This window comes from Psammomys obesus, unplaced genomic scaffold, assembly GCF_907164565.1.
Source record: "Psammomys obesus unplaced genomic scaffold, mPsaObe1.curated_primary_1811, whole genome shotgun sequence".
Lineage (NCBI taxonomy): Eukaryota > Metazoa > Chordata > Mammalia > Rodentia > Muridae > Psammomys > Psammomys obesus.
In genome coordinates, this window is record NW_026585504.1 from 34,026,484 (window position 1) to 34,052,858 (window position 26,375).

The window sequence follows — 26,375 nt, forward strand, 5'->3', positions numbered from 1 at the left end:
TGTGTGTGTGTGTGTGTGTGTGTGTGTGTGTGTGTGTATTTATATTGATTACAAGAAGAATAGCTAATGGCCTGTGATAAAAGCTCTTGGAGTAGTCCTGTCAAACTTTAGGCCATTTCCTATGATTCGATATCTTCCCTAGTTCATAAGATGTCTGAGGACAGTCTTCCTGACGTTTAGATTCCATTTGGAGAATTCACCTTTCAGCAGATAAGGAGAGTTCAGCACAAAGTCCTCACTGTACACGTGTTTCCAAGTATTGTCAGTTTGAAATATTGAGCTTAGGAAAGTGGTACACTTTGATGTGGTATTTATTTGGACTTTCAATAAAAATAGAACATAATGGCTAGTCAGGAAATAAATGATGATAAACATAGGGTGGATACCACAGAATGAAGATACCTAGGAATTTGATAGAATTAATCGATACCTGCTAGAAATACACATCTTTAGGTCCCCATCTATGTACACTGATTTGCAATCTACTTCTTGTCAAAATTCTCAGGTATCTCTTAGATGACTCTAGCATGCCTTCATTCTCTCTTCTTCATTGGGTGTGTGATGTGAATAGTTGTTTCAAGCTCACACTGCCATAGTCTACCTGGCAATGAGGGCCTGTAACCTGATTCGAGAGTAGAGAGCTTTTTTTTTTTTCTTTGTACAACAAATTTTCAAGTGACTGAATGTTTAAATGGTATGAAAAGTTCTGTATCAGAAATACTGACCTTCAGTAATCATGTTATACTACAATTCCACAAATGAAATTCCCATATAAATAAATATGAAAATATAAATAAATATAATGAGAAGAAAATCCAGCTTAGAAAGTTAGACAACCTTTTGAAAGTCATACACTAAATAAATTTGTGCTTAGTTTGGGAAATAATGCAGAGTTTATGTAAAATAATTTTTTGGCTGAGCCAAAATATGCTCAGAATTCTGCCCATTCTCTGATATAGAAACAGTTGTCATGTCATGAAAGTGTTCTCAGAATTCTGAATGTTTAAATTTTTTCTAATCTGATGTTTTCATAACATAAGTGAAGAACAAATAAAATTTATACTTCTTTCATTAGCCAAAACTTTGGTAGGAGTCAGTACCACTAACTCTGATGTTTTCCATAAGATTTATATTAAGTATGCTTTCTAAATCTCATGTAGAGATGTAAATATGATGTGATGATTTAATTTGTTACAAACAGATAAAAACAAACAAACAAACAAAAACAATAGAGGATGTTTTCTAAAGTACCATAGTAAGATCTATGATTGAAGAAATTAAGATTTTAATATATCAATTAATAAATTCATGAATAAATAGGTGAAATCATTAATATTGAGTAATATTGTCCTTATTTGCAAAGAGTATCAAAAAAATGGTTCAAAGTCAGAACCAATGGTTCAAAGTTTTTAACATTATAAAGTCTTCAAAAAGGAAGAAAATTACACACACACACACACACACACACACACACACACACACACATATATTTGTAAATCACTTAGGCAAGAAAAATCTTTTTGCCTGCCTATATGCCTGATCATTACAGCAGAAAATAAATGCATGCTCTGCAGGTGCCCGTCAACAGAAAAATCCATTTATGAATACAGGAGCTAAATATTGCAAATGAAAAGTCAGTGGTGGTTTGACAAGGATTTTAGAAGGATTAAGAAAAACGCTGTAGTTTGAATGTAAAAGTATTTTAATTTGAAAGATATCTTAGGGCAATTTATCAGAGTAACAAAATAACTCCAAAATAAGAGTTTCTTGTTTCTTCAACCTATAAATTATTTCTTATAAATTGCTCTAAGTCTAGCCATAAAATTTTTTTTTATAAATAATGAGACTAGGGTACATCAGAATAGAGACAATTATCAGCTTCCTGTGACAAAAAGGATAAATTTTCCCTTTTAAACATTTGTTTTTGAAACTGTTTATTTACAAAAGTGAGTCAAAGTTTTTAATCTTTGTGAAATAAAAGAATGATTTCATTTAAAATGCTATACATAAATAAAAAGTTTTCATCTCCTTCTGATGATAAATGACAGTTTTTTTTCCTCCTGACAATCTATCTTTATCAGTGACTTCTATACCAAAATGATTTATAAGAATTGTCTGAACTTGTTAAGGCAGGTTTATGAGAAGGCATCTTGGGTGCCGTCTTTGATGTATGACTGTCACACAAATTTTGAAAGGGAACTGTTTTGATTACATAGTTCTGGTGGAAATTGCAACAATGAGCCAAGGTAAGAGTTAATAACCTATATTTTAGAGAAGTGCTTGGTGATCAGTGTAGGAGCTGCCATCTTTTGTGCTTTTCTTTCATTGTCCAGACTGAAGATGGGCAAAACTCTATTGAAAATTTTATTGTGAGAATTATTGGTGACTATTTCTGTGTCTGTCAAGATAGAAAGAGAAATATTGACAGATTTAATCTTGGGGAAATTATCACGTATTATATAAAGTATTGCGAAGAAGACAGTGTGACAGGGGGAAGTCTAGAAAAGTCTTGCCTAAAAAATTCTAAAGACAGAACTGGCTGAGATGGAACTGTGTATCTACCGAGAAAAGCACTTAAATGCAAATGTCTTCTGACTGCCATGAAGCTCTTGAAAGGGAAAGATGTCAATAGTGAAATGAGTGAATTTTATTTTCTGTTCTATCTTTTTGGCTTCAGGTTTTGAATTTAAACAACTCAGTTATACAAATTAACAACGGCATGAATAATTATAGCTGTAGATTCAAATTACATATTTCCCTGAGTGCTTGTTGATATAATTTCTTTAACAGTCCTTAACAGAGTTCTCAGTATGTCTCCTGGTAAACTGAGTGTTTTGTGAATGTTGGATTAATGGTTAATAATCTCCTTAACATGTCAAAATCAAATTCCAAGAGACTTTCCCTCTATGTGTCCCTCACTGTAAATTTACTGAAAATAAATCAGAGTACCAGATTGTATTGAACACACCTACATGTATGCATTTACAGACGCTTAGCTTGCTCAGTTAATATTATCTGCGTTTAGCATAAAAATCGTTCTTGCAAAGTTACAACTTTATTGGTAGGTAAATTTGGAATAGAGGAGAGTTTAATGAAGACTTCTGAAAATGCAAGTTGTGAAAGCTAGGTGTGGTGGTTCATGCCTTTTATCTAAGCATTCAGGAGGCAGAGGCAGGTTTATGTCTGAGTTTGAAGCCATCCTGGTCTACATAGAAAGTTTAAGGACAGCCAGAACTAAACACAGAGAATCCCTGCCTCAAACAAACAAACAAAAAAAACAAACAAAACAAACAAATGAAATTGTGAGCTATGGTTGCGATTCACATCTGTAAAGATTCAAAAAATCTAAATAGAAACTTTTCAAAGATAAAATTATACTGGCTGTTCATTAGACTTCTGGAGAGACCTTCCTAAAATGCTGATGGAGTCTATACTTGGGTGAAAGCTCGTGAAAAGTCAACAGATCCATACTTTTCACAGCCAGATAATCTTTCCCTGAAAAGATCTTCTAATAATTTATTGAAGTCAGAATTTATTGTCAAATTAAATAAATTATGGAAACAGCTTCAATCTAGGAGCTTGGCTGCAAATTTACTTGAAAAAGTGACACAGAGATACGACTTCTATACTCATGAGGATGTCTGTAAATCTACTCGCTTATTTCTCACAGTAGAACTGATGATCATTCTCATCACACAATGTAAAAGTGAGCTGTCAATGCAATTTATACATGCAACATTTATATGAATAAATTCTCTCAAAATGACAATGAGGTAAATATTTTTTCAATTCATTTCAAAAATCATAAGGGAAAATAACATAACATAAGAGATAATAGGCTGTATATGTATATAGGTCACAATTTTGTTAGATATTACATGCAGCAAATATACATAATTATACTGATATCATTTTAAGCATTATTCAACCAAGATAATGAGCACATGTAACATTGGATAAAATTTCATCTTGTCATGTTAAAAATTATTTCTCATATCTCCTAAACACAACACCCAGGCAAAGTTGTACTTGCTATGTGTCCTCTGGGAAATGTTCTTCTTGCTATGGTTTAGGTGGTTTATTATAGCTGTTGTTGTTGCTGCTTTAGAATTTGGTGCAGATAGACTCTCACAATGGTTGTTTTTCTCTGGCTTCTTCCCCTCAACAGAAATTATATTATTTGACATTTTTAATAATTTTTATTTATTTATTACAATGTCTTCACTTTGTATCCCAGCTGTAGCCCCACCCTCATTCCCTCCCAATCCCACCCTCCATCCCTCATCTCCTCCCATGCCCCTTGCTCAGTCCACTGATAGGGGAAGACCTCCTCCCCTTCTCTCTGACCCTAGCCTATCAGGTCTCATCAGGACTATCTTTCATAGTCTTCCTCTGCAGCCTTGTAAGGTGGCCTCTCACCCCCACCCCCATCAGGGGAAGGTGATCAAGGAGCCAGCCACTGAGTTCATGTCAGAGACAGTCCCTGTTCCTCTTCCTAGGGAGTGCATTTGTAGACTGAGCTGCCAGGGGTTCTAGGTTATCTCCAACCTGGTCCTTGGGTGGAGTATCAGTCTCAGAAAAGACCCCTGGGCCCAGATTTTTTTGGTTCTGTTGTTTTCCTTGTGGAGCCTCAGACCCTTCCAGGTCTTTCTACTTTACATTAACCAGTTGTTCACATTTTGTTGTAATTCAAGTGTATTATGGACACTGAATTTGTTTTTTTGTTTTTTTTCTTCCTTTATAGTTTATTAGTTTTGTATGAGTTATTATAGTTTAAATGATATTATTTAAATGCTGTGTATCCTCTTGACTCTTTTTTTATTATTTTTTTTTTAGTTACATTTAATTAACTCTGTATCCCAGCTGTATCCCGCTCTCCCATTCCCTCCCAAACCCTCTCTCCCTCCCTCATCTCCTCCCTGGCGCTTTCCAAGTCCACTGAGTGGGGAGGACCTCCTCCCCTTTCATCTGACCCTGTTTTATCAGGTATCTTCAGGACTGGCTGCAAAGTCATCCTCTGTGGCCTATCAGGACTGTTCCTCCCTTGGTGGGTGGGGAGGTCAAAGAGCCTGCCATTGAGTTCCTGTCAGAAATAGTCCCTGTTCCCCTCACTATGGGAAACCAATTGGTTACTGAGCTACCAAGGGCTGTATCCAAGCACAGGTTCTAGGTTATATCCATAGATGATCCTTGGTTGAGTGTCAGTCTCAGAAAAGACCCCTGTTTCCAGATATATTTGGTCCTTGTGGAGCTCCTGTCCTTTCCACAATGGACACTGAATTTGATAACACCAAAACTGTTTATGTATTTCCCTGCAGAGCGACAGTTTTATTATCTAAATTCAGGGTTTTTAGACAAAAGGATATCAGAAGCATTTGTATGCTGGGATTTATATGAATATATGCATTTATTTTCTCTTCACAAATAACTAGAAGTTGGATAGCTAGATAATGCAGTCAGTATTTGTTTGATATTTAATTTCAAAAATTTTAAAAGATGAATTTTTTTTTTTTTTTTTTTTTTTTTTTGTCCCTGAACTCAGTGGTGCTAAAGCTTCTGACATTGCATAGGATTGCTTTTTTTCTTATATATCAGTTAAATTTAGATAACAAGGAGACGAAGATTTGAAGAATTCAGACTTTATTGGATGTGTTCTTACACTGACCTCTAGCCATCTGCTTAATTGTAACCTTCACTGATTGCTCCTGAGGTCAGTCCTTCAGACTGGGTCAGTCTGTCTCTGGTGTCTGGAATATTCCTCAGGAAGACAAGAGAGCTCCACTGGTTTGAGAGTGAAGGCTGGTATTTCATTTGTAGCTAAGGGAGGAAGGTTGCAGGCACATATGCATAAGTGTGGGCAAGTGCCTGGCAGTGTGCCTTGAGGGAGAGTGGAGCTTAAGCAAGGGGGGTGGAGGTTAGGGTGCTGGCGCTATTTGCCCTGAATACCTCCGTGGCTACAGGCCTGTTGTCCTGTCCTCCTGGTATTCAGATCTGTCTGGGCTCTAGGAGTTGCTTGCCTGGATTCCACTGGGAGACCCACAGAGGAAGGGCCTCAATGTTGAGAATGCTGTCCCAAGGATCCCTAGGTTGTGCACAGTGGGGTTATAGGTGGGAGGGATAAGATGACTTTGGGTCCACAGGGGCAAATGAGAGTGTAGGAGATCCATCACCTCAGTGGTGTCCACTGTTTACCTGCCAGGCTGTTATACCTCTGCAGTCTCAGTCACAGAGTGTGTGGTAGCTCCTGATTGTACTAGCCACTGTCCTGCCCCAGTGGAAGCTCTGGGAGACCTGCCTGTGCTGTTGCTGAGGCTTGTGCTTGGGACAATGACTGAAAGTCTCAGCCAAGCAGTCTCAGTGCTTGGGACAGGGGCCTTGCTAAGTAGGGATACCTATGCTTGGGGAAAGGGGAAGTGCAGGGGATTGAATATTCTCCACTCTCATTCCACAGAGATGTCTGTCCCAGCTCCCAGGTTGTCCCTTCTGGCCTAGGAAGCCTCAATGTGGACGTTCTGGCTTCAGCTGCCCCTCCACTCACCAGTTTCAGAATTCGGATCCTGTGCTGCTCAGATACTGTGTGTGCAGGTAGCCACCATCTTAGAACCCTAACTTCAGACTTTATAGTTTACCTTTCTTGTTTGCTTTTATTATTGTTATATTCTTACCTTCGTATTAAAATTCTTTATATGTACCACTTTATCTCTCCATTACAATGTATTTAGGTTGTTTCCATTACTTAGCTGTTATTACCAAACTACTCTGAATATTACTTAACATATATTATAGGACTACTATAATCTAGACATAATTTTAGAATATATGTTAGATTTGTGGCAAAAAGTTATATTATTTTTAATTTATTTAGCTTGTACTGTAAATTATTTTTTTTAGTTTTTTAATTGATCTTTTACTTTTATTAACCTTTTGACTGATCTCTTTTTTTAAGCAACTTTTTTTATTAATTACACTTTATTCATTTTGTATCCCCCCATAAGCCCCTCCCTCCTCCCCTCCCGATCCCACCCTCCCGATCCCACCCTCCTTCCCCTTTCTGCATGCATGCCACTCCCCAAGTCCACCTATAGGGGAGGTTCTCCTCTTCTTTCTGATCTTAGTTTATCAGTTCTCATCAAAAGTGGCTGCATAGTCCTCTACTGTGGTCTGGTAAGGCTGCTCCCCCCTCAGGGGGAAGTGATCAATGAGCAGGCCAATCAGATTATGTCAGAGGCAGTCCCTCTTCCCATTAGTATGTAACCCACTTGGACACTAAACTGCCATGGGCTACACCTGTAAATTATTTTTTATAAAATAATAGTAACTGTGGTGGTAAAATGTCTTAATGCCTAATTACTAATAAAATTATAAAGTTGGCAACAACAGCATAAACCATATCACTAAGACATAGATAGCCTTAGAATAAGATAACTCGGCAGTGAGAAGCAGTAATCCATGATCTCCTCACCCAGTTATGATAACTCTTGATAAGGTCATTAATGGCAACTACTGTGAGTTAAAGGTTAAGATAGCTGTGTCTTAGAGAGAGCAGGGATACAAAGTGCATACACAAACACAATAAAGTCAATATACAACAAGCCAATAGCAAACATCAAATTAAATGGACAGAATCTTAAAGTAGGTCCACTAAAATCACAGAAAAGACAAGGCTGCCCATTATCACTGTATCTATTAAAAAAACTACCTGAAGTTTTAGCTAGTTCAATAAGACAAAGGAGATCAAGGGGATACAAATTGGAAAGGAAGAAGCCAAAGTATCACTTTGCATATACTAAAATATATATAATATATGCAAAGTGACACTGAAATGGAGAGGATACTTGAGTATCTGTAGGAAAACTGGATTTAGAGGCTCCTCCTCCTCCTCCTCCTCCTCCTCCTCTTCCTCCTCCTCCTCCTCCTATCTCATCTTCAATAAGCCATTTTTAAAAGTCCCCAGAAGAATAGATCATTGGTACCTTATTTTCTGGGTCCCCTCTGGAATACAAGTTTCTTTATATTCTCTCTCCTTCTTGACCTCCCTCTTCATCATACAGTCTTACATAAAAACTAAATGTATCCCTAAATCTTACCCTCGTCTATAAATTTGATTCTTTGAATTATGGAGGTAACTCTAAAATCACCAGCTTGGGCAGCTCTCATGGCCATGAGTTTCTAAGCCTCCAGTACCTAAAAGATTAAAATAAAAGAAAAAGAAAATCATAGAACAATACACACATAACTCTATAGTTTACTTACTGTAAACAGCAAAACAAAATAAACACTTTATATCATACAGTACAGACGGTAGAGATGGCTCAGAGGTTAAGAGCACTGTCTGTTCTTCCATAGGTCCTGAGTTTAATTCCCAGTAATGACATGGTAGCTCACAACCATTTATAGTGAGATCTGGTGCCCTCGTCTGGTGTAAATGAATAAAAAAAAAAAAAAAAAAAAAAAAAAAAGAACAAGCTACTTTTAAAAATAAATAAATAAATATATTATACAGTACAGAGGCATTTTTTTCCAGTTTCTGATCTAACTATGATATACAACTTTAGCAACAATGTCAAATAAATGAATATAATGAAAGCTTAAGCTCTATATTGACACAAGTAATCAAATATTCATATTCTAACATATCTACTTCAGAACAAAAATGAACAACAGAAATACACCTCTGGATTTAGCACCCAATTCTTCACTTTCATATAGCTTTTATTTTTGTTTTCTCCCATAATCACCCTTAAGTTTACCAAGATGTACACATTTGAGATGTAAAAAACATGTTATATTTTGAGAAGCTAAAAGAATCCTTTTCTTTGCATTAATTATGTTCAAGTCTAACAAATTTTAACATCTGAAATTGTATATCCATTACAGGAATGGATAATTTATATGTATTTTATTTTTTATAATGTCTCTCATTTGTTCAAGCTCTAGATTTCTAGAGTCAAAGGGTTCTGTAAGTTTATTTCATTCAATTCATTGCTGTCATAGATCATAGTGTTTGTGTTCAGATAATGGCAAATGAGTAGATGACTGCAACCCACCTGTTTCTAGATTTATTTATTTAAGAAATTAGTGAAATCATAGCAGGATATACTGCTGTGGGTCTGTAATAGCTGCCTCTCAAAAGGTTGAGTAAGGAGGATCAGGACAAGTTAGCAAGTCACTGTCAAAGCAAAACAAAAAACAAAACCAAACCCAGCAAAACTCCACACAAACTCAGAAATGAAACAAGTAGCTTTCAGATGACAAGGGTCTTTTCTCTCTCTCTCTTTTAAATGTATTTTATTTTACTTTATTATGTTTTACAATTTATTCACTTTATATCCTGATTTTTAGCACCCTTCCTCATCTCTTCTGGTCTCACCCTCTCTCCCTCTTCCCCACTATCCACCTCCCCTAGTCCACTGAATGATGGAGTCCTCATCTCCTAGTACATGACCCTAGCTTATCATGTCTCATGAGAACTGCCTGGATCCACTTTCTCTATGGGTTGGCAAGGTCACCTTTCCATAGGAAAGAGATTAAAGAACAGGCAACCAAGTTCATGTCAGAGACAACCACTGCTCACATTACTAGGGTACCTACATGGAGACTGAGCTGCCAATGGGCTACATCTGAGTAAGGAGTCTAGGTCCTCTCAGTGCATGGTCCTTTGTTGATGCATCAGTCTCTGCAGGTCCCCCTGGGTCCAGATTTTTTGGGGGTTGTTGATTTTCTTGTGGACTCTGAACTTTTCTTAACAACAGCACCCATAAACATTAAAAAACTTGGCTTTTTGGGATAAACTTCATTCTGCAATGAATCTACTTTGTGAAGTATGGTCTGATACTAACAGTTTCAGCTCTCAATCCTGAAAAATCTCTTTTTAAGGAACTGAATTCATTTCTCCCTTTATTCGCTGGAGTCTAGGCTAGATAGCTAAAGATGGAACTTTTTCTACAACATACTTAAACAACAATCTCAGGATGAGATGTAGACCAGACAGAAAAAGTCTATATAGCAAGTAACCTTGGGAATCAAATCAAAACAAAACAAAACAAAAAACATGGTCTGCCTAACTTATCAAAACCATCTCCAAGGAATAAACACTCCTGAAGAATTTCTAAGCCTTCTGACTACACAAGCTTCTATCTGACCTTCAATAATGAAGTCACTTGAATGACAGATAAATAGATTTAGCAAATATAGCAGCATAGTTTTCAAGTGTTTTAGTTAATGTGCTGATACAGGATATCACCATTTTGTATATATGAATTTTGGGGAACAACATGCAATAGGAATACATGTTCATGCACATGTTCACTCACACACCTGTGAGTGAACCAATTCACAAATAAAATAATACGCCCATATGTGCACACCACACCACACATCCAAAACACACATTAAGGTAACACCTTACTGGTTGTGTGTTCCATGTCATTAAAATATGTAGAAAATCAGTGCTTATAGACTCAGAATCTGTTAGAAACTTTACTTCAAATGCTGCCGTTTTTATGAAGAAATGTGGAACATCCACAGATTTTGAGTTGTCCGAAGCCACATGTCTATTTAATAATGTGTGTGTGTGTGTGTGTGTGTATGTTCTCCTGCCTTCAAATTATTATAAAAATAAAATAAAGTCTCCTTCATAAAAATGACATGCATTTGACCACGTATATGGGAAATCAAGCAGCACATTTCAGGATGACTAACATTTTTTGAGTTATTATGTTAGGCACATCTCCAGGAAATGATATAATAAAAGTAATTTGAGTGATAGGACATGCAGATTTACATAGGTGATAAAAGGCATATGAAAAACGAAAGAAGCGAAAATTAGTTTGAAAAATAGCCACAATTAATTTTTATCACCAGTAATAAACTAAGGTACAACCATAAAATGGAATAATATGCAACTATTAAAATGAGTGATGCTGATATCATGTAACTACAATGCATGTACCCTCAGAAGGATGATTAAATGGAAAGAAGGTATATGCTTTAAGTCCATCAACACTTCCAGGGAATTAAAAATACATAGAACTGTATATATTTTTCCTAGTTATGAAAATTTTGGATGAAAATTTTAGATTTAAATGAACATAAGTTGACTTTGATTTGTTGTTATTCTAATAGTTTCAAACCTGAATGTAGATTACTGACAAAATATTGGACAATGGATGATATCCTAGTTATACAATAGTTTACCAAATAGAATATCTTGTAGCTAATCTTTTTAAAATCTCAGGAATCTCACTTTCTTATTTGCCATCAAGGAATATTAAGAGAACTATTAAACAATTGTTTAATTCTGAGTATAGCTAATGAGTAGAATTGCTAGCACAGCTTTTTTTGAGTAGAGGTTTCCTTTTTTTTTTAGTTATTTATTGTTCTTTTATATTTATGTTTTAATTCTTTATTATTTACATTTTATTCACTTTGTATCCCCCCCTGTGGTTCCCCCCTCCTCCCGTCCCAATCCCTCTCTTCCTTCACCCTTGCATGCATGCTCCTCCCCAAGTCCACTGACAGGGTAGGTCTTCTTTTTCTTCCTTCTGATCCTAGTCAATTAGGTCTCATCAGGAGTGGCTGCATTGTCTTCTTCTGTGGCCTGGTAATGCTGCTTCCCCCTGAGGGAGAGGTAATTAAAGAGCAGGCCAATCAGATTATGTCAGAGGCAGTCCCTGTTCTTATCACAATGGAACCCACTTGAATACTGAACTGCCATAGGCTACATCTGTGCAGGAGTCTGAGGTTATCTCCATGAATGGTCCTTGGGGTCTCAGGAAAGACCCCTGTGCTCAAAGTTTTTGGTTCTGTAGCTCTGCTTGTGGAGTTCCTGTCCTCTAAAGATCCTACTGTTTCCTACTTCTTTGATAAGATTCCTTGCACTCTGCCCAAAGGTTGCCCATAAGTCTCAGTATCTACATTGATAGTCTGCAGGGCAGAGCCTTTCAGAGGTCTTCTGTGGCAGGCTCCTGTGTTGTTCCCTCTTTTCTCCTTCTTCTGATGTCCATCATCTTTGCCTTTCTGGATAGGAATTTAGCATTTTAACAAGAGTCCTCCCTCTTCATTAGTTTCTTTAGGTGTACAGATTTTAGTAGGTTAATCCTATATTATATGTCTATATGAGTAAGTATATACCGTGTGCATCTTTCTGATTCTGGGATAGGCCATTCAGGATGATCTTTTCCAGATCCCACCATTTACCTGCAAATTTCATGGTTTTCTTTTTTTTTTTTTTTTATTGATGGGTAATATTCCACTGTGTAGACATACCACAATTTGTGCATCCATTCCTCCACTGAGGGGCATCTAGGCTGTTTCCAGCTTCTGGCTATTACAAATAAAGCTGCTACAAATATGGTTGAGCAAATGTCTTTATTGTGTACTTGAGCCTCTTTGGGATATATGTCTAGGAGTGGTATGGCTGGATCTTGAGAAAGCGCTATTCCTAGTTGTCTGAGAAAGTGACAGATTGCTTTCCAGAGTGGTTGTACAAGTTTACATTCCCACCAGCAGTGGAGGAGGGTTCCCCTTTCTCTACAACCTCTCCAGCATGTGTTGTCTCTTGAGTTTTTCGTCTTGGCTATTCTGATGGGTGTAAGGCGAAATCTTAGGGTCGTTTTTATTTGCATTTCCCTGATGGCTAATGAGGTTGAGCATATTCTTCTATTGAGAATTCTCTGTTTAGCTCTGTACTCCATTTTTTAATTGGATTACTTGATTCTTTGCTGTTTAATTCTTTAGTTCTTTATATATACTAGATATTAGTCCTCTGTCAGATAGAGGGCTGTTGAAGATCCTTTCCCAATCTGTACACTGTCGGTTTGTTCTGACAACAGTGTCCTTTTATTTACAGAAGCTTTTCAGTTTCATGAGGTCCCATTTATTGATTGTGCTGGTATAACTGGATGTCTACATGTAGAAAAATTCAAATATATCCATACTTATCACCGTGCACAAAACTAAAGTCCAAGTGGATAAAAGACCTTAGCATAAAACCAGACAGAAGAAACCACTTAGAAGAAAAAGTGTGAAAGAACCTTGAACTCATTGGCACAGGAGCCAACTTCCTGAACAGAACACCAACAGCACAGGCTCTATGGATTTTTCTTAATGTTTTATTCACTAAAATGATGACTTCGTACATTTTCATATCATAGAACTTAAATTAAATTTTTTTCTCTTTAAACACTGTATTGAGTATTGAAATGTCTTTGACACTAATTGCTTTGATGATATATCACAATACAAAGACAAGCAAAGATATAAATAATACAAGAGCTATTGAATTGTAAACTCAAAAAATACGAATGTATATTTATAGACTGTATTATGGGCATATATTCAAGTACACACGTACATATATATGCTAACAAAATTAACTTGCATTTTTATAAATTATTATACTAATGTAGTAGAATTAGACTAGTTTAGTCACATAGTGATAGTATATATACTATTATTATATGTGGGATGTGTAGTATATTTGTATATTTATCATCTATCTATATGTCACATAACTTCTGAACTCAGAAATTCATCTTAGGATTTTCTCTTTGCTTCATATATTACAGAAGTAATAATAAAGACTTTGACCTACAGTCTTTTTTGAGATTTCTTTGTTAGAAAACATCATAGCCATTTGTCCGGACATGCTTTATTATTTTTCTGAATTAGGATTCTGATTTAGGGACTATTAGCCAGAAAAATCACATTACTAATTATTGATCCTGATAATTTAAATCTAAACAATGATTACTAATATATTTGTAATAGTTTTTTAATTGTTTTATTTAATGTATTTATTATTTATACAGCAGCCTGCCTGCATGTGTGGCTGTTCACCAGAAGAAGGCACCAGATCTCATTATAGATGGTTATGTGGTTGCTAGGAACTGTACTCAGGACCTTTGGAAGAACAGCCAGTGTTCTTAACCTCTGAGCCATCTCTCCAGCCCCCCTTTTTAGGTATCTTTAATAGAAAAAGAAACATTGACACTCCGTCTATAAACTAAACACTACTGTAACGAGATAAACACTTATTTTTTCACCCATTCACTGTTTCTTGATAAATATAAAACTTTGTTTAAAAAAAAAAAAAAACAGCAAGGAGGAAAGTATTATTTTTTTCTCTTTTCCAAAAAGCTTGCTAAGAAATGAAATGTGTCTCCTAGGAAGAGTGTGTGAAGACAAGTTTTTAAAATGCTGAAATTATGTTTACAGAAATTATTTTAGGCCCTTTTTAGCTCATTTTAAATTTCATGCAGACAAATATCTTCTGATAAATTCCCAAATGAACCAGCAATCAAAGGAAAAGGAAACATTCATTTGCTCTATTCTGAAATAATGGCTTATTTTGCATCTAATTTAAGGCATGTTATTTACTATTCTGAAATGTATTTTACCTTTTCATATACCTAATCAGATTGTAATGGGAAAGCCAGAGAACAAAGGGAAAAACAAACAAACAAACAAACAAACAAACAAAAACCCATCAGGTTTGTGGATAGAAATTTGCATAAGTTTAAAAATAAACAGAGATTTTCTCAACAAACTTTTCTGGAATATCTCGGGAATACTCTCCAAAGGATAAAAAGGGTTTTGAAGAATGTTATATTGGGAGTGAAATGCAAATGTGTGGCAGAAGACAATTGGCACAAGGAAAAACAACTTCCAATGATTTTTGCAGAAGAAGAAAGATTGACAGGTCAGAAGACACACACAGGCAAATAGCTGTTGGAATTCTGAGTTAGACTTTTAAAAACTTTTAAAGATATTTCTGTTAACTAAGAACAATTACATATAGATACAATTTTACTACATCCTGAATAAAAAATTGTTTGTCTACCTTTTTCCAGTTGAGTCATCCATTATTTACTCAATTGCCTTTGGATATTCAAAATATGGTAATCAGCACTAAGTGAATGAAAAAAAGAGATAAAAAGTAGTTTTTAATCTACAACGTGTTTTTTAAAGTTATGTATCTAGTAAATTTATGATGCAAGCACGTATGCATTTATAAAAATGAATACATTCCTAGAGAGCACTCACCAAATTATCTGGAAAGGACCTTCCTGAATATGCATCCAATTAAGCAGAAAATAAAGCACGATACAGACAAACATACAAATAATATTTTACTGGTTTTGTTCATGATTTCCAAAAGCTAGACTCAGTTAAGGATCCTTTATAGGTGACTGGACACGGTGTTATGGGTACTTACCTTGGCAGGGTAACAATATAATTTTATCAGTCATTATCATAACAAAGATCATTTCATAGTTGGATTATTAAACAAATTTCCTTCCAGGACATGGACGAGCTCTATATCCTCCAAAGGCCTTCAGAAAAAAATCTGGCATTCCTGGAAAAAGGCAAGACTAATACCAAAATATATGTAGATTACACATTTAGTGCTTTCTTGAGGCTTTATTCTGTCAATAAAATATTTGGAGATTTTTTTTTTAACATGTCCATCTTCAAAATACCATAAGCTTATCCCCTAAACCTCCATGCATCTATGTCCTTTTCCCTTTCCTTTTCCTTGAACTTTTGTCTTCTTACAATCAAAATACAAGTCTTACTCATTCTGTTAGTTTAAAGTAAATTCATTCACAGATATATATTCAGGTATCAAATATTTCTCATTGATGAGGAGATGTGAGAAATGTACAGTAAAACTCAGATATATTTTACATAAAAATTAAGAAAAGTTGGAAGTTCAATGGTTATGAAATAAAAATACTGTATGGTTTCAAGTACATGATCCTAATGTAGGAAAAGCAGAAATATGAAGACAGTGAATAATCAGTATGTCCATGCGCTCTAGGAGAGAAATGAAGTGGAGATAAAGAAAACCTGGAATTTTATGTTGGTGAGTACAGATTCTATGAAAATATAACAATACACAGCAAAATTTTGCATATATTTTTAAATTCTTTATTAATTATTCACTTTGTTCATTTTGTATGCCCCCTGTGGTTCCCTCCTTCCTCCTGTCCCAATCCTTCCCTTCCTCCACCCTCTGCATGTGTGCCCCTCCCAGAGTCCACTGATAGGGGAGGTCTTCTTTTCCTTCCTTCTGATGCTAGTCAATTAGGTCTCATCAGGAGTGGCTGCATTGTCTTCTTTTGTGGCCTGGTTAGGCTGCTTCCCCCTCAGGGGGAGGTAATTAAAGAGCAGGCCAATCAGTTCATGTCAGAGACAGTTCCTGTTCTTATTACTATGGAACCCACTTAGATACTGAAAATCAAGTAATCCAATTAAAAAATGGAGTACAGAGTTAAACAGAGAATTCTCAATAGAGGATTGAGAATGGCAGAGAAACATTGAAAGAAATGCTCAACCTCATTAGTCATTGAGAAATGCAAATCAAAATGACCCTAAGATTTCTCCTTATACCCATCAGAATAGCTAAGATCAAAAACTCAAGAGACAACGCATGCTGGAGAGGTTGTAGAGAAAGGGAAACCCTCCTCCACTGCTGGTGGAAATGTAAACTTGTACAACCACTCTGGAAAGTAATCTGGTGTTTTCTCAGACAACTAGGAATAGCGCTTCCTCAAGATCCAGCCATACCACTCCTAGGCATCTACCCAAAAGAATCTCAAGTACACTATAAGGCCATTTGCTCAACCATGTTTTTAGTAGCCTTATTTGTAGCCAGAAGCTGGAAACAGCCTAGATGGCCCTCAGTGAAGGAATGGATGCACAAATTGTGGTATATCTACACAGTGGAATATTACTCAGCAATAAAAAACAAGGAAATCATGAAATTTGCGGGTATATGGTGGGATCTGGAAAGGATCATCCTGAGTGAGCTATCCCAGAAGCAGAGGGATGCACACGGTATATACTCACTCATATAGACATATAATATAGGATAAATCTACTAAAATCTGTACACCTAAAGAAACTAATGAAGAGGGAGGACTCTTGCTAAAATGCTCAATTCCTATCCAGAAATTTTGCATATTTTAAGAACAATCACAGAAATAAGAATTAAACTTAATGTGAAAAATAATGTACTATAATAATACAACATGCTAGAAATAATGGAACATGTGTCAGAGGTTGAAGGGAAGAGGTTACATAAGAATTTTTGTACCCTACATTTAGAAAACAAAAAAATAAATAAAATTTATTATGCTTTGCTGTTAAGGAAGTATATCATGATCAAAAAGGTAGATTTTCAACTTCCCTTGGGATGTTACTGACTCAGACAATTTCCCCAGGTGCAGGAAACTTGACTTTACAATTTGTTGTCAGGATGGAAAGAAAAGAAGACAATTAAAGATTGAGAAAAGGAGCCAGAAGATAGAGGGAGACCATTCTTCATGTCATTGGGGTAAATTATAAAGTATTGCATCAAGAAAAAATACAGACATCAATGAGAAGTATAGAATCCTGTGCATGTTGCATTTCTACCCTTAGATAGTTCTCCAGCAGAAAGATGGCAGACACCTAATATCAGAATCAGGAATGAAAGAATGGTGGCATGTCTCAATTCCTCTTACTTTCCCTGTCTGGGCATGCTTCTCACAAAATTACTTATTTTTATGATACTCATTGTAATAGTTTCTACAATAAAGAGAGACATATGTTTCCTTCTTTACTCAAAATGATATTATAAAGAATAATTTTGTCATTATCTTTTAGAATTTAATATAATATTAAAAGATTTATTTATCAAAAATCAGTGTTACCGGTCTTGATGTTTTAAATTTCATACTGTTTTGCTATCATAATATCTGAATTTTCACCAAGTTCACGGCGTTGAGAAATAATAGTGACTTTTATCTAGAATAAGCCTGACAATTTCTTATTTTTCTGTACCATAAAGGGAGACCGTTTGTGTTTATGTAGCTATGTGGTACTGAAGAGAAAAAATGCAATGATCATAATGTGATTCTGGCTCCCATTTAACTATGCTGAATATATTTGCATTCAATACAATGGTTGGTACAAATTGAATTGCAGTGAGTTTTTGTTGTTGTTGTTTTTTTTTTTTTTTCTTTTTCTTTCTCCATACAGAGAGTTAACTACATTGATTAGTGTTTAGCTCCTGGGCTATTTCAGAATTGAGGCAGCACAGCACAGGTTTGCAGATTTTAAAACTAACTTACAGTTTGTAGTTCAGGTACAACATCTCAGCCATTCTACCATTGTAGCTTCTTACATCCAGATAACTGTTTTTTTTTGTTTTAGATTATATAAATATATATATTTGTTAATGCTGAAATATTCCAATATTTCAATCTATAATAGTTGCTTTAAATTTGTAGAGCTGTCTTTTTAAATTTAATTTCTTTAAGTTTTTATTTATCAGTTGAATTTATATTCTGATCCTAGCCCCTTCCCTCCTCTCCTCCAGGTTCCACCCTGCCTCCCTGTTCCTGCTATTCCTCCTCCCCTATTCCTCATTGAAGGGGAACTACTCCCCTCCCTCATCTCAGCATATCAGTCAAGTAGCACCAGGCCTGAGCACAAACTCTCCCCCTGTGGCCTGGCAAAGCAGTTTAGCCAGGAGAAAAAGAAGAAAAAATAACAGAGTCAATGTTGGAGTCACCCCGTCCCCCAGTTTCCCTTACTAGGGCACTTATATGAGAGAGCAGGAAGTGGGAAGACAGAGGGTTTGCAGAGAGAAGAGAAATGATGGGCTGGGGCATCGCTATGACAAACTGGAGACCTATAACCAGGTAGCCTCCAAGGAGGATATAAGGGTGACTCTAGCTGAGACTCCTAGTAGCAGGGTTCATGGAGACTGACGAGGCCACCCTCTAACTAGACATGACTTTTAATAGAGGAAGGGGAACACCAACCCACACACAAAAACTTAGAACCAATATTTTTCTTGCACAGAAGATATGTAGGGACAAAAATAAAGCGGAGATTGAGGGAATGTCCAACCAATCCTTGGCCTAACCTGAGACTCATCTCTTAGGAGATAGCCAGTCCCTGACAGGATTTACCATACTCTGCTATGTTTGCAGATGGGAGCTTAGCATAGCTGTCCTCTGAGTGTCTCTACCCAGCAAGTTGATGGAAACAGATTAGAGACCCATGGCTAAACACTGAGCAGAATGCAGGGCATCTTGTGGAAGGGTAGAGGGAAGGATAGAAAGACCAGATAATTGTTTGCTAACCTATCAATCTAACTGGCCCTTACTTGTACATAAACGATAGCTCCTAACTTGGTTGCTGTGACATGACATGAACTAACACAGATGAGACAGTTAGCTCAGCCTGGAGGACATAGAAAGTATTCACTAGGCATTAACACCTTTATCGTTAGTAATGAAGGTCACAAAGACCATTCTCATTCCCCTAAATACACATCTCAAAGTGGAAAAGTTGCAAAAATATAGTATTGACAAAACTTTGCAGTGCTGGTTATCTCCAGCCTACAGTTCCCAATTCAAGGTAGCAAATACTTGTGAATCATTTCCCAGGGTTGGCCCTTACTTACTATGCGCTGTTGAGCCTGGATGGAGAGAGGGAAAGATGGAATGTTCCTTTCTGAGTGTTACAAAGGTTTATTAGAAAGCCTTATCTATTGCTGGAATCTACTCCATCCCCTTTATTTCTTCTCTTGTTAACTTTATTGCACCATCATCGTCCAGAGTCAACTCTCCACTCATCTGGTAAACAGATATTAAAAAGCTAATTAGATGACCATCTCATGGATGTCCAAGACCAGCTTCATTAGCTCAATAATGGTTTGAATTATCAGTTAGCTACAGGACTTATAGTTTTTGAAGCATGGTGCAGTGCAACACGTCAAAATGTAATTACAGCACAGGCTATAAAAAGCACTTAGAAAACACTCCATGCTTAAATAATTGTGAAATATCTTGAAATGTAACTATTCCGAAGCCTTTAATAATGCCAAGGCAGCAGAATCGCTAATATTTGGATACATTGATTTAACTGATGCTAAATAGTCTCCATGCCTGCCATAATAATTAATTCTCTCAAACATTTTTTAGCATTATTTTGTTGCTTTTATTGTTAAGGCACAAACAGAAAATATATTCAAACAAAAGTTCATTCTTCATTCAGAGTTCTGAGAAACTCATGCACCACAAACATCTCCACAAGAATCTTACTGTATCTTGGAAAACTCCTTCAGAAAATTAAAGGAAAACCTGAATCTCAGAAAGCAAGGTGGGAATGTAAACTTGTAAAACCACTCTGAAAAATCAGTATGGCACTTTCTTTCTCAGACAATTAGGAATAGCTCTTCCCCAAGGTCCAGCTATACCACTCTTAGGCATATATCCAAAAGAAACTCACGTATACAACAAGGACATTTGCTCAACCATGTTTGCAACAGCTTTATTTGCAATAGTTAGAAGCTGGAAACAACCCTGATACCCCTCAACTGAGGAATGGATACAGAAATTGTGGTACATTTACACAATGGAATATTACTCAGCATTTAAAAACAAGGAAATCATGAAATTTGCAGGTAAAGGTGGGAACTGGAAAAGATGATCCTGCGTGAGGTATCCCAAAAACAGAAAGACACACAGGGACACAGAGACTCACTTTTAAGTGGATATTAGACATATAATTCAGGATAAACATACTAAAATCTGTACAGGTAAAGAAACCAATCAAGAAGGAGGACTCTGGCTAAAATGCTCAATCCCCATTCTGAAAGGCAAAGAGGATGGACATCAGAAGAGGGTGAAAACAGGGAACAGAATGGAGCCTGCCAGAGAGGGACTCTGAAAGGCTCTACCCTGCAGGGTGTCAGGGCAGATGCTGAGACTTATGGCCAACCTTTGGGCACAGTGCAAGGAACCTTATGAAAGAAGTGGGAAATAGTAAGACCTGGAGAGAACAGGAGCTCCAGAAGAATAGCAGCAGAACCAAAAAATTTGGGCACAGGTGTCTTTTCTGAGACTGATACTTCAACCAAGTACCATTTATGGAGATAACCGAGAACCGCCCTTCTCCCCCTCCCCCTGCACAGATGTCACCCATGGCAGTTCAGTGTCCAAATGGCTTCCACAATAATGGAAACGGGGACTGTCTCTGACAGGAACTGATTGGCCTGCCCTTTGATCATCTTCCCCTGAAGGGGAGCAGCCTTACCAGGACACAGAGTAAGACAATGCAGCCACCCATAATGACACCTTATAGACTGGTAGAATCAGAAGGAAGGGGATGAAGACCTCCCCTATCAGTGGACTGGGGGAGGGGTATGAGTGAAGAAGGTGGAAGAAGGGTGGGATTGGTAGGGGAGCAGGGAGGGAGCTACAGGGGGGATACAAAGTGAATGAATTGTAATTAATAAAAATAAAAAAAATCACACACACACAGGAAAAAAAAAGAAAAGAAAAGAAAAGAAAAGAAAAGAAAAGAAAAGAAAAGAAAAGAAAGCAAGGAATGTGCCTCTGCATTGAAACTGAAAGTAGCAACAAAAATTGTTGTTATAGTAGGGTGGTGTGATTACTACATTTTGACTAATCTGGAAGTAATAAAGTTTCTTGGCTATTCATATGACCAAGAGTTGTCAGGTGTATGCAAACAAAGCTGGAACTAGAGCCTGGCCTCTAAATAAATCTGCATACCTCTTTGAAGGACCAAGGCCAAGGTACAGGAAGAGTAGCTTAAATTTAACACACCACTGTCTGTGGAGTTCCTGGTCTAGAGATTTGAATTGCAAATAGGGTGTGGACACTTTAATGCCAGCATTAAGAAAAACTGGGCTGGGTTATCTCTTTACAATCCTTATCATACGGCAGAGCTAGCAACACACTTGCAAGCCATTTCACCTCAACTAATAATCTCAAAAACATTATAGAATGCCAAGTCAGATTAGCCTTAATTGTGAAAACTGCAGTTTATTAATCTCCTCTGGAACTAGACCTGGTAAATAACCACTTTCTCCCTAGAGGGGATACAGAAAAACCCTGAAGATTGCCCTCATCAGTTTCAGGTTTGTCCTATCCAATACACAAGGATTTACTTTAGAGTTACTGTGGAAATTGGGCTCCAAAATGCACAGAGGTCTTAGGGATAAGTGATAAGTCAGTCATGAGAAACCTAGGAATGAGTTATTGGGTTAAGTTATATTTAATTTGTCATAGTATTGTACTACAAAGTTAATAAGAAATGCCAGGGCATGGTGTTCACAAAAATGGTCTGAATCTCTGGTGTTTCCCCACAATTACTTGATTATCGTTTTTCCATTCCAGGTACTTTGCTTGATGACATTTTCCCCCTTCATTTTTTTTTCTTGTACTTTCCTCAAACAAATGCATTTCATGGTTCTACTCTTCTCTAATTCCTAACCCATTTGATCGTCACTGTAACTCAGACTATCTCAGGAAACTAACACTGTGTCCTCTTTGTTTAAAACATCCAAAAATATATTTTACTGAAGAGTTAAGGACAAACATTTTCAGATGCTATATGTTCATGTGAAACCAACCTTCTCCTCTACGTTTCTTTTTCATGACTACAAATGCAGGTTGAACTACAGTATAACAGGAAAAAAGATTATACACAGAGAAACTCTATGCAGAAGTTGAGAATTGTGCATTTGTGGAAAGGAAATTCTTTGATTTCTTCCTGTCTATGCCTCAGAGCAATGATTGCCTTTGAGCCACTTAACGTTTGAGGCACAAGATCTAGACACAGGGTGGATATTTTACAGATGTTTGCTAGAAGAAATGCCTTTTTTCATTTTTTGTTATAATATTTTTACTATTTGGGATACAGAGTCAATAAATTGTGAAAAGTAAAAATTAATAAGAAAACCGAGAAAAGAATAAAGTAAACAAACAAAAAGAACAATTCTTAAATTTAAAAACTTTTGATAATTTTCTTTCCTTCCCCTAAGTCCTTCCAGATCATCTTCCCTTTGGTACCCATTAAACTGTAAATTCTTTTTCTTTAATCATAAAAAAAACCCCTCAATACAACAAAACCACTCAAATCAAGGAAACAAAATAAAACCACAACCCCCTCAACAAAAAAACAACAATAAACACAAAAACAGCAACAACCCCCCCCCCCCCAGCAAACTAAAGTATAAGAAAATAAAATCTCACAAGAAAGATGATGTCTAATTACTTGTTGGAAAACATACCCTGAGATGTGGCCTGTCCTGGAGGGGTTGATGTACCTAGTCTCACTCTATTGGACAAAATTGATGTTTTCCCAACTCAAGTGACAACACATGCTGGAGAGGTTGTGGAGAAAAGGGAACCCTCCTCCACTGCTGGTGGGAATTTAAACTGGTACAACCACTCTGGAAATCTATCTGGCACTTTCTAAGACAATTAGGAATAGTGCTTCCTCAAGACCCAGCTATACCACTGCTAGGTATATACCCAAAGTTTGCTCAAGTACACAAACGGGATACTTGCTCAACCATGTTTATAGCAGCTTTATTTGTAATAGCCAGAACCTGGAAACAACCCAGATGTCCATCAACGGGGGAATGGGTACAGAAATTGTGGTTTTTTTTTTTTTTTTTTTTTTTTTACACAATGGAATTACTACTCAGCAATCAAAAAGGAGGAAATCGTGAAATTTGCAGGCAAATGGTGGGATCTAGAAAAGATCATTCTGAGTGAAATATCCCAGAAGGAGAAAGACAAACACTGTATATACTCACTTATATAGACCTATAAGATATGACAAACATAATGAAATCTATACACCTAAAAAAGATAATCAAGAGAGCGGACATGGGGTAAGATGATCAATCTCGTTTAGAAAGACAGATGGGATGTGCATTGAACGTATGACAGGAGTCTACTGAATGCATCTGAAAGACTCTAACTAGCAGTGTTTTCAAAACAGATATCATGACCAAACCTTCGGCAGAGTACAGGGAATCATATGAAAGAATGGGAGTTAGTATGATGGGGAAAGGATTGGAGCGCCACAAGGACCAAATATATCTGGGCACAGGGTCTTTTCTGAGACTGTCATTCAATCAAGGACCATGTATGGATATAACCTAGAACCTCTGCTCAGATGTAGCCTGTGGTAGCTCAGTAACCAATTGGTTTCCCATAGTGAGGGGAACAAGGACTATTTCTAACAGGAACTCAATGACTGGCTCTTTGCCCCCCCCCAACCCCCAAGGGAGGAGCAGTTAGACCACAGAGGAGGGCTTTGCAGCCAGTCCTGAAGATACCTGATAAAACAGGATCAGATGAATGGGGAGGAGGTCCCCCCTATCAGTGGACTTGAAAAGGGGCACTGTAGAGATGAGGGAGGGAGGGTGGGATTGGGAGGGAATGAGGGAGCGGGACATGGCTGGGATACAGAGTTAATAAAATGTAACTGATAAGAAAAAAATAAAATTAAATAAAAAAAATTGATTTTTCCCCTCAAAACACATATAAGTGACAAATTAGTTGTTATCCTTTGCCCTAGTAGCTGGATGGTCATTCATTCACTCATTCATTCATTTATTCATTTAAGAAAATATGACACAATAAAATATAATAAGAGAAGACAAAATTATCACATCAAAGTTGGAACAAGCCAATCTAGCAGAGGAAAAACAAACCAAGAGAAGGAACAAGAATCAGAGACCCACTACTCGGCACACAAAAAACTCAAAGACACAATACCTTCTAGTAACCTCAAATAATATAAAATATCTTGGGTTAACTCTAACCAAGCGAGTGAAAGACTTATAACATAAAAACTTCTATTCAGTGAAGAAAGAAATTGAAGAAGCTGTCAGAAGACAGGAAGACTTCCTATGTTTATGAATTGGTAGATTAACATAGTAAAAATGGCCATCCTATTCAAAACAATCTATTAATCCAATGCAATCCTCGTAAAAAAAAAATTGAACATAATTTCTCACAGATATTAAAAGGGTAATTTCAGCTTTATATGAAAACCCCCACACACATATAAAATTCAGAACATCTAAAACACAAATAATAAAATATTCTAAAGGTGTCAGCAACCCCCACTTCAAATTCTACTAGGAAGCTGGTGTAACACAACCAGCATGATGCTGGTACCAAAACAGAAATGTTTACCAATGGAATGACACTGAAGACGCAGGCATAAATCCAAACACCTATTTACTTCTGATCTTTTCTATAAAGAGGCAAGAAGTACATACACGGGGAAAAAGACACAAATGGTGCTGGTCCAACTAGATGGCTGCATGTCAATGAATCCAATTAAATCCATGCTTATTACCATGAATAAAACTAAACTCCAAATGGCTCAAACGCCTCAACATAAAACTAGATACAATGGACATGATGGAACAGAAAGTAGGGACAAGCACTGAATTAACTGTTACAGCAAAAGTTGTTCTGAGGAGCACACCATTAGCGCAGGCTCTAAGATCAACAATTCATAAATAGGACATCAGGAGAAATGTTTAAAAGTACCACTCACATAGAAAAAGTGTTTAAGAAACTGTAGGCTAAATATAATGAATACAGAATCACCTTCAAAGCATGGATTGGATGTACTTAATCCAACTTGCATTCTATCTTTAAGAAGCAATTTATGTACCTGTTTTGAAAATTTTAATTTTTTTAGTTTTTATAATTTATAATTTAGTTTTTCTGATATTTTTAGTTTTTTATAATTTTATAGTTTTTACAATTTTATAATTTATTTACTTTACATCCCAATCGTAGCCTCCTTCTTCTCTGCCACATCCTTTCTCCCTCTTCTCCCCATACCTCTCTTATAGTCTGCTGAAAGGGACAGCCCTACTCTTCTACCATCTGACCTATCACATCTCATCAGGATTGCCTGTATCCTCTTCCTCTCTGTCCTGTCAAATGCTCCCACCAGGGGGAAGTGAAAAAAGAGCAGGCAACCAAGTTTATGTACGAGATAAACCCTCCTGCCCTTAATAGGGGACCCACATGGTGACTGAGTTGCCCATGTGCCACATCTAAGCAGAGGGTCTGGGTACTCTGGATGCATCTTCCTTGGTTGGTGAAGTCTCTGCAGGCCAATTGGGCCCAGATATTTTAGTTTAGTTGATCTTCTGTGGAGCTCCTGTCCTCTCTGAATCATTCTATGTCCCCAGTTCTTATATAAGAAACCATGGATGAGGTGATCAACTTTCACTTAGAAAGACAAATTGGATGGACATTGGATGCAGGAGAAAAAAAGTAACAGGACAGGAGCCTACCACAGAGGACCTCTGAAAGACAATACCTAGCAGTGTATCAAAGCAGATGCTGAGACTCATAACCAAACCTTCGGCAGAGTGCAGGGAATCATATGAAAGAAGGGGAGTTAGTATAACCTAGAGAGGACAGGCACTCCACAAGGACCAAATATATCTGGGCACAGTGGTCTTTTATGAGACTGTATCTCCAACCAAGGACCATGTATGGATATAACCTAGAACCCTTGCT